Consider the following 8,390-nt stretch of genomic DNA (forward strand, 5'->3'; position numbering starts at 1 on the left):
ACACTGTCCCCCCCCCCCCCCCCGCCCCCAGCGTTTTTTTTTCTTGAAGCATATGAAGTATGTGGCCAGGGTGAGATGAAACTTTCCATAGGCTTTGGGTGGTTGTATCTGCTAATTTCTCGTTAAGAGGAAATGAAAGACTTGTGACTTTTGTTTGTACTGGCCATATCTAGCTTCATGCAACCTCTACTGATAAACAGAAATAATTTAGGAGTTACTTCCTCAAATGCCTGAAACGTGGTCTTAATTTCATCAGTGCAAAGCCAGCAAAAAGCTATTACAGACACAAAGTCTCGGTTATCTGTCTTTGAAGTCATTTTGGAAACTTTGGCAACCTGCCCTTATACAATTCTTTTTCCTAATAGCCATAGTTTTGCATTGTGTTGTGGGACCACGCTGGCTCCAATTTCAGTGACTTAGGGCAGAAATGAGCTTTATTTTTCTTGAGAACAATTCAGTGCTGCCATTTGCTTACGGCTGAGAGAAGGAACCTGCCTGGACACCATCAACATTAGCACATGTCCACGTGTGCCACGTACAGGAAAAAGGTTCCCATTTGCCCTTCAAATAACGCACCGCAGCATTTCACAGGGCTGTGAGGGGCGCGCGCCAGCAAGAGAGTTGGCGCTAGTTGGCTTAGCGACATCGACACTGGCGCCAAGGTTTACCTCTCCGCTCGGCGCTCCAGGTCATGCTGGTGTCTCGCCACGTGCTTACGCGCACATGGCAGCAGTGTTTACAAACATGACCCCAGAACTCTTACGGGCAGTTATGAAAGAGCCAGCGAATGCCGCATCCCGCGCACGAGGGTGACCTAGATCGCCAGTGCTGGGAGTGAATAGCGAGGCGCTCGTACCGAACGCCGGCTCTGAGAGCACATCAGACATTTGAGGCAGATGATTTTGCTTCCAAACTGTTTTGAAATATCATTGCCACCATGAGAGAGTTTTCCACCGTAAACTAAAAATAGCTACTATTAACTAGGAGGAGCGGCGGGTAAGTGATTCAGCAACTCGGAGATAGAACTGACGGTGTTCTTCGGCACCGTAATGCTGTTTCTGCATTGAACTGACTCAGAAAGTACATAAAATTTTCAAAGCGGGAAGGAACTGCAAAGCTGGCTTACTTTGGCTAAAAGAAAAGAACACCGCGTGATCGTGTGGTTCCTGATTGACAGTTCCTTTTTTATTCCTTTATTAACACTTGCACTCAGGCACTAATGAATGCTTTGTAGTCAGGTTGTGACCATCCATTTAGGAAAAAGATGACCTAGTAGTTTCAAATGACATACCTCCATCTACAAAATACGAATACCACTGTTCGGCTGACTTGGTTTTTTGACATGGGCCTTAAGAAAAAAATGCATAGCTGAAACGCCCCTTTAGCAAACCAGGCATTGTATGCTCAACTGTGAAATGTCCACATTCTGTCTTGATATATATATTTTAAAAATCACTTTTGGACACAGTAGATGTCTACTTTATAAAGAAAAAAAGTGTGCCTTCCTTACCCTTGAAGTTCTCCAAAGAAGTTTGTATTGTACACCGAATTACTCTAAAGCAGTTTCCTTCCTAGAAGTTAGCAGTTTATTGTAAAATGGAAGTACGTGGTCAGATGATTAGTTTTTGACAGATTCTAGCATTCTTGAAGTTTTCTCAGAAATACATGTATGTGGAGGAAGACAGGCTATATAACTGTGACTGGTTGCCAAAGATAAACTGAGCTTTCTTGAAAAAGCTGCTAAACTAGCAAAAATAACCCATGCTTGTTAATAAATCACTTCCAGTTTTTACTTTTGGACTCAAAGAATTTAATCCCAGCTTTGCAAAAGCCTACTAAACGGTGAAGGATTTTTTTTTCCCCCTCCCAAATAGAAAGATTGACCTTTCGAAGCAGATGAGATGGTAGAAAGATGGTAGTTCTATTTTATATTAGTTACTATGATACATCTCAGTGTTTGTAAATATCATAATGACAAAGCCCTTAGGAAAGATACACTGTGAGCTTCTCTGTGCCTCTTCTCCAAAGCGATTCAATCCCATTACTGAATAAAAATTAGTAAGTCCATAGTCCTCACTTTTTCCATCCATACCCATGGCAGCTCTGCATTAGAGGTTGTCAAAGCTCCTGCAGAGTTTTTTCACTATGTGAACAAAATAAAACAAGAGAGGATGACACGTGTCCACTCTGGCCTGGTCACTAACTCATTTCATGTGGTCAGATAGCTCTAACCTGAGCAGGTGAAGTGCTCTGCAGGTCAGTCGCTGACCCATCGCTGGTTTTGTCCAGTCTCCTAGCTGATTTTTAATGTTGCATTTTGAATGTGAGCAAATGTGCTTGCATCGGTTATTGATGTCTTTTCACTGCTGAATGTTCGTTACAATGTTCATTACAGTGTATATAATAGACCTAGAAATAAGAATGGAAGTACTGAAAATAGGTTGCTGCTGTGTTCCTATTTTAAGAGTTCTTTGTGGCATTTCTCCTGCCTGAGGAAAGCAAATCCACCTTACTGTGAAACTGTACAAGTATGGGCAGACTCGGAGAAAGGAGAACTAGAGCCTTACTATAAAATCTTCCCTAAACGTATATAGCTTTTTTCCTGGGTACATCATTGTACATCTTCTGGAGTCTTTCTCCAGAAGCCCTGAAGTGCTTTTTAAAATGTTCTGAATCAGAAAGTACTGAGGTTTACAAGGACTGGTTTATTAGTATTTATGATGTCTATGGGCTTTACCAGTACATTTAACTTAACCAGTGTAAGATCTATACAGATACTCAAATGATGTGTCTGGTGCATCTTCGACTCAGAGAATCTTCTTATTGTTACCATTTACGATATTTTCTTACATGAAACAAAGCGCTTCTTTTAGTTGCCCAATGAAGAGAATATAAGGAAAGAAATGCTGCTTATGATGAAGATTATTTAGTCAATGCTTTTAGTTGGGGGCAGGATGGAAGCGAATAGTGTAAGATTACCATTGTATGCTACAGGGTGAATACCACCATTGTGTCAGTTTAGATGAGTATCTCAAAATAAATACAGACTCTGTCATGGGTTTGTCCTCTAGGTAAAAAAGTAATAGAAATCCTGTTTAACAAGTTCAGCGAAAGGCACACCTAAAGTTTAATTATGTCTTCAGATGCATGGGTGCAATTCTTACTAAAGAGTTTTACCCAACTACCAGAGAACAGACGTGGGACTTCTGATTTTTTTTATATTTAGAACATACGCTGATCAATAATCATGTCAGTGCATAGTTTGGGGAAAGAATCCCTTGGCATAATAAACAACTATCCCCAGCCATAGCTTTCTCTGCCGCATGTGTGTGTGTGACAGCGAGCGAGAGATTATTCACCAGTTTATAATTTTCTGCCAATCCCCTTCTCCCCACCGCCCCCTCCAAAAGCCAATCTACCAAAAAAGCAGGGGGAGCTGGAGAAAAGATGAAACAGCGCCTGTGGTATTTACCTGAAGGATTTTTCATTGATGTCTCCTGGAGCTGGGAATCTTGGATGGGATCTGAATTGCGCTACCAAAATTTGCAGCACTGAATGAGGCAGCGGGAGGACTCCTTGGCCCAGGGGGTAGACAGACAGGGACCACATTGTTCCTCTGTCTCTCTTACTCATTGTTTTCTCAGCAGAACATGGTTCCTTAACAGACCAGCTGCTTATTCTTCTTGTGCACAGAGAAGAAAACATACAGAACACCTGCTGGACAATACATTAAGTTATGTTAACGACTGCCCACAGCGCTCAAAGGCAAGGTAGGAACATGCAACAGGCCTGCAGAATATCTGCTCAGCACAAATCACAGGCAGAAAATGCTTCCCATCACCCTACTTAAAAACAAAACAAGTCCTGTTAATTCCAAAGTCACAAGAACTACAATGTGTGGCAAAAGAGAACAAAAACAATGAAAGGAATAGGGTGTATTTTAGATTTTTACAGTACTGGGGAATGTATGGGGAAAAATGCCCAGAGATGTTCTTAGGAAAGCAAGAAAATCCCACATTATTGAATAAGTTTAAAAAAATAATAGTTGGCTGGGCCATGCCAGTAATGGCTCTTCTTCATGTTCACAGGTTTAAACCAGTGAGGTGCTGATGTTTCTTCCCACGTCTTTCAGTACTACAAGAAACACTACTGTGCTTTGCCCACCAGCCTGCCTTTGGCCAGGGCCAACCTCCAAAGCTTCAAAATACGATGAAACCCCCATTTCTAGAAGCCAAATTATACATCAACAAAAGAAAACAGCCTTTATTATGTAACAGGCAAATAGCAGAAACCCTGATTTATGAATTCAATAGAGATACACCAGAAGCAGCAAAATCAGGTCTTCTCTTCTACTCATGTTCCACTATCCTGGCAGCTTTTTTTTTTCCCCTCATTATTTTTCCTTGCCATAGGTCCACGAGCATGGAGAGAATGGGTGTCTCAAGCATGGCAAATATCATGAAACTCCATGTAAAAGAATGTCATGCTCAGGTGTAAAGTTTTGATGTGGAAAACTAGGGTTTGTTTAATTTTGGGGGGAAGAGTGGTCAGCATCTTCCCTTTGTGAGCCCCTGTGCAAATTTGCTTGCACCCTCGTCCAGGAAAATACTGGATATACTAAATGGAGTTTTCCTGTACCAGTGCACAGCAGTGAGAAAGACAGACAAGTTGTTCCTAAAAGTTGTATGAAATAGCCATGGAAGAGACAATTTAATCCATCTTCTTCTCCCAAGCCAGATAAGTCATAACTCTCACTTTTGACAAATACTTGGATGATCTGCTCTAGAAGACCTCTGCTAGTGGAGATTCTGTATTCTTCCAAGTCTTCTCGTTTTGATCAACTTTTTCCTTTTCGGACAGATGTAGCATTCCAGCTGAGGCCTTGCCAAGGCTGAGAAGAAAGGTAACTTAATGCCTGACAAAGCCACACAAACAGGACTATAGCCTGTGCAAAAATTGCCTTTTTTCTCAAAAGGATTGACATCAACTGTTCAGCTTGGTATTCACTGTAACTCCGGGAACTGCTGTTCCTCATTCAGTGTTTGTGCTCATGATTGTTTCTGCCTTTTGAGACACTGCCCTTGGGTTACCAATACGAGAAACCCCAGAAGAACTTAGGAAAAAAACCCAGTGTATGAAAACAGAGAAGTTGGTGTCATCAAGGAGGAGGAAATGCATACTGGGGGAATCTTAAAATAAGTAATTACGCATCTTTGTGAGGGTCCAGTTCTAGTGGTGATCCACTAGACTCTGTATTTCTTGGACAAGGACAGTGTCTGTGTTACCTGGGCACACTGCCGCTATTCCATGCATAGTGCAAAGAGTTCTCTCCCACAGAAGAAGATCTGGACAATATCATAACCAGCTTAGTGTAGGCACTTGCTCAATGTGGCAGTAAAGAGAAGTGGGAAAAACAGATGCAATACAGTACTTAATCTTAGTAGTATGTACGGTTTTGTTAAGCTGTAGCAGGTGGAGATAGAAGTGTGTTTCAGAGAACCCAAAACACTAGAAAATATTTCTCTTGAGCTACAGTGCCAGAGGTGTGTGTTTTTGCCATGGGAAGATCTGAATTCTCCTCCTCTTGTTCCAGTGAAATTTTCAGATTAAATTTGCAAATTATGAGCTTTCCCATGTGTTCTGACTCCAAATACAATAGCCTGTGCTGGGTCAGGGCCTCAAAACGGGCAGCACAGAACGAGGGAGCAGGAAGTAGAGCACAGTGAAAATAACGTTGGAGAGTGAGCTAGGTACCATACGTTAAAGGCAGAGAAGAGAAGGGCTCTCAGGAGCTTACCTTCAGATCTCTAGCACAGTTTGAAGAAAGAGAGTATTTGAAGAAGTAGCAGCCAACATATTTCAAATTGCTGAAAGGAAACAAATAGATTGGGTGTGCTTAATCCAAGGACCTTGCTGTCACAACCTGTTGCTGATGCAGGTTCTTTTGTAAGTAGCAGGCGTTTCTGTGAATTAGGACAACGTCTAGGCTCCTGCTCCTTAGGATACAATCTATAGGGGGTTTTAAGTCTCATGGTTTTGGCTGTAAGCTGGAGGTTGGCTGAATGCATTACTGAGTGTTTATACCTTTTTCTGAGGCATCTGCCCTTTAGCAGACTACGATAAAAACAGACAGCTGTTTGCTCCAGTGTGGCACTTCTCAGCTGCTGCTGCCCGTTTCCCTGTGTGCTCCCTCCTCTAAAGACTTTGCCACAGTACGGCTGAGAGTACTGCTACAAAAACAGGGTCAAGAAAATCTGTGATTAGGAGGAACATATACAAAGTGACCACCTACCCCAAGAAACTATTTTCTTCATTTGTTTGTTTTTGCAACACCCAGCAAGTTGTAGTTTATGCCACCAGCAGCTAGTGTGGTCACTTAAACAGTTCTTTCTAAAGCAGTGGCATGAACTTAAATTATCTAAAAAGAGCAAAGCAGTGTTAGGGTTTTTTAAAAAAGATTGAAGGAACAGGAAAAAGCTCTCTCCTGTAGTTCTTTCCTTTTGTTTCTAGTTTTAATATTTAATGAACATGTGATATTGTTTTAAGCTAGTCCTGATGGTCTTGTGAAGTTAATATTTAAAGCAGATGGCTGCAGTGCTTTAATAAGATGGTTACTATAGAAACACAGCACTGTGAAAGCAATAGTTTCTGTAATGCACGGTCTCCTCACTAAACATTTTAAAGACTCTTGAGCTACATGTAGCAGGCTTGAAGAGGACTAACCAAGAAATGGAAAAGAAAGATAGGATGCCTGTGTGGAGTATTTACTTCAGCTGGGGTCCACTTAAACCTAGCTGGATAGCTAACATTTTTGTGGCTTGCTAAAGAGCTGCTTGAAACAACATGAAACATGAGAAGAGAGATAAGCAAAAATATTGATGGAGGAGAGGACTGTGGGCAGGAGGCAGATCATTTCAGTTATCTTTTTTTGGAAGGTGAGTTGGACTCAAACATTAATACAAACGAATTCAAAAGCGCAAAACACCCACGAACAGTTAGCTAATACACCCAAATATTTACTTTGCAATCCTCAGGCTTTTTGTTTACTTCATCCTTGCGTATCTAATGTTACCTATCAACACACTTGTTGCAGCCTAATGGATGGGGAAGGACACATGTACTTTCAGGGATTTGGGCTTTTTATTACTGCTTCTAGTTTTCTTTATTCTGCCAAAACTGTTTTAACCTGAAAGTACCTAAATTCCTCTGCATGTGCCAAAGAATTTTATAGGCTATGACACAGACTTTAGAAATCCTTTTAAAATGTTAATTGTATATATGAATATGAGTTTGCACTAAATCAGGATATTCAGGGGGGTAAATGGCAGTCTTTTTGGAAGGGTTACTGGTTCTCCTGTGCAGAACTGGGCAGAAAAGTGCTGCCTCATCTGCCTGTGTCTCTCCCTCCAGGGAATTAAGAGGTAGTTTTCAGCAGTCACAGAGGACGAATACATGGAGATATTGGTTGTAGAACTGTAGAAACTATGAAGCAGAGAAGGTTTCAAAGCAACAGTAACCTGATGTAAAGATAGCACTTGTGAGAAATATCCATCCTTCCGTAAAATCTGGGCATCCTGCTAGAACTCCTATCTTGTGGTATAGCTAGCAACAGTGCTGACCTGGACTAGGTTCAGAGAGAACTGGAGACAACCTGGGCATTTTCTTTGCTTCATCCTTTCTCGTTTCTTTCTGTTCTCCTAAACTCAGCAGGTGTTTGTGCTTGCATGTTTTTGCTTCCCTTCACACTTTAAAACACTTAAGCTGGGCAGGCCCAATTGCAGCGTTTGCCTCTTTTATGAAGCTGAACACATCATCATTTAAATGAAAAGAAAGAAGGGAAAAAAGCTGTGAGAAACACTCAACTAATAGGGTTTTCCTCTACCCCGAGACTTAATTTGTTTCATCGGTTCCTGTTTCTGTATGGTCATATCTGATTCCTCTACGGGCTTTTTCTATGACTTAAAACTTTCAGAAGAGGAAAACCACATATGATCTAAAACGCCTCCCACCTTTCTGCTTTGTCACTATGGTCCTCACCACTATCATCCTCTAAACACCAGTCAAAGTACATCTTGCTTACTTTGCACCATCCTTTAGTTTCTTTCCTTGGAAACATTCAAATATTATAGCTCATCTCACTTGTGAGGCTTAGCCTGCCTCATTCCTGCTTGTATTTTTCTCGCTCTCACCCCTGCGAAGTATTACTGTGAGCAGCACTGCCCACAGCTTTGCAAGTCTAGAAGTCGGAGGTATTCCCTGCCCTGCTTTACATATTGTCTGCTTTGGTTTAGAAATATTTATAGCACAGCAGGAGAGCTATAGCCAAATACTCTGAAACAAACATCAAGCCCTTATTCGTGAAGCTCACTGTTTTAGTTAATTCTTCAGTG

This window comes from Aptenodytes forsteri, unplaced genomic scaffold (assembly GCF_000699145.1).
Source record: "Aptenodytes forsteri isolate BGI_AS27 unplaced genomic scaffold, ASM69914v1 Scaffold93, whole genome shotgun sequence".
NCBI lineage: Eukaryota > Metazoa > Chordata > Aves > Sphenisciformes > Spheniscidae > Aptenodytes > Aptenodytes forsteri.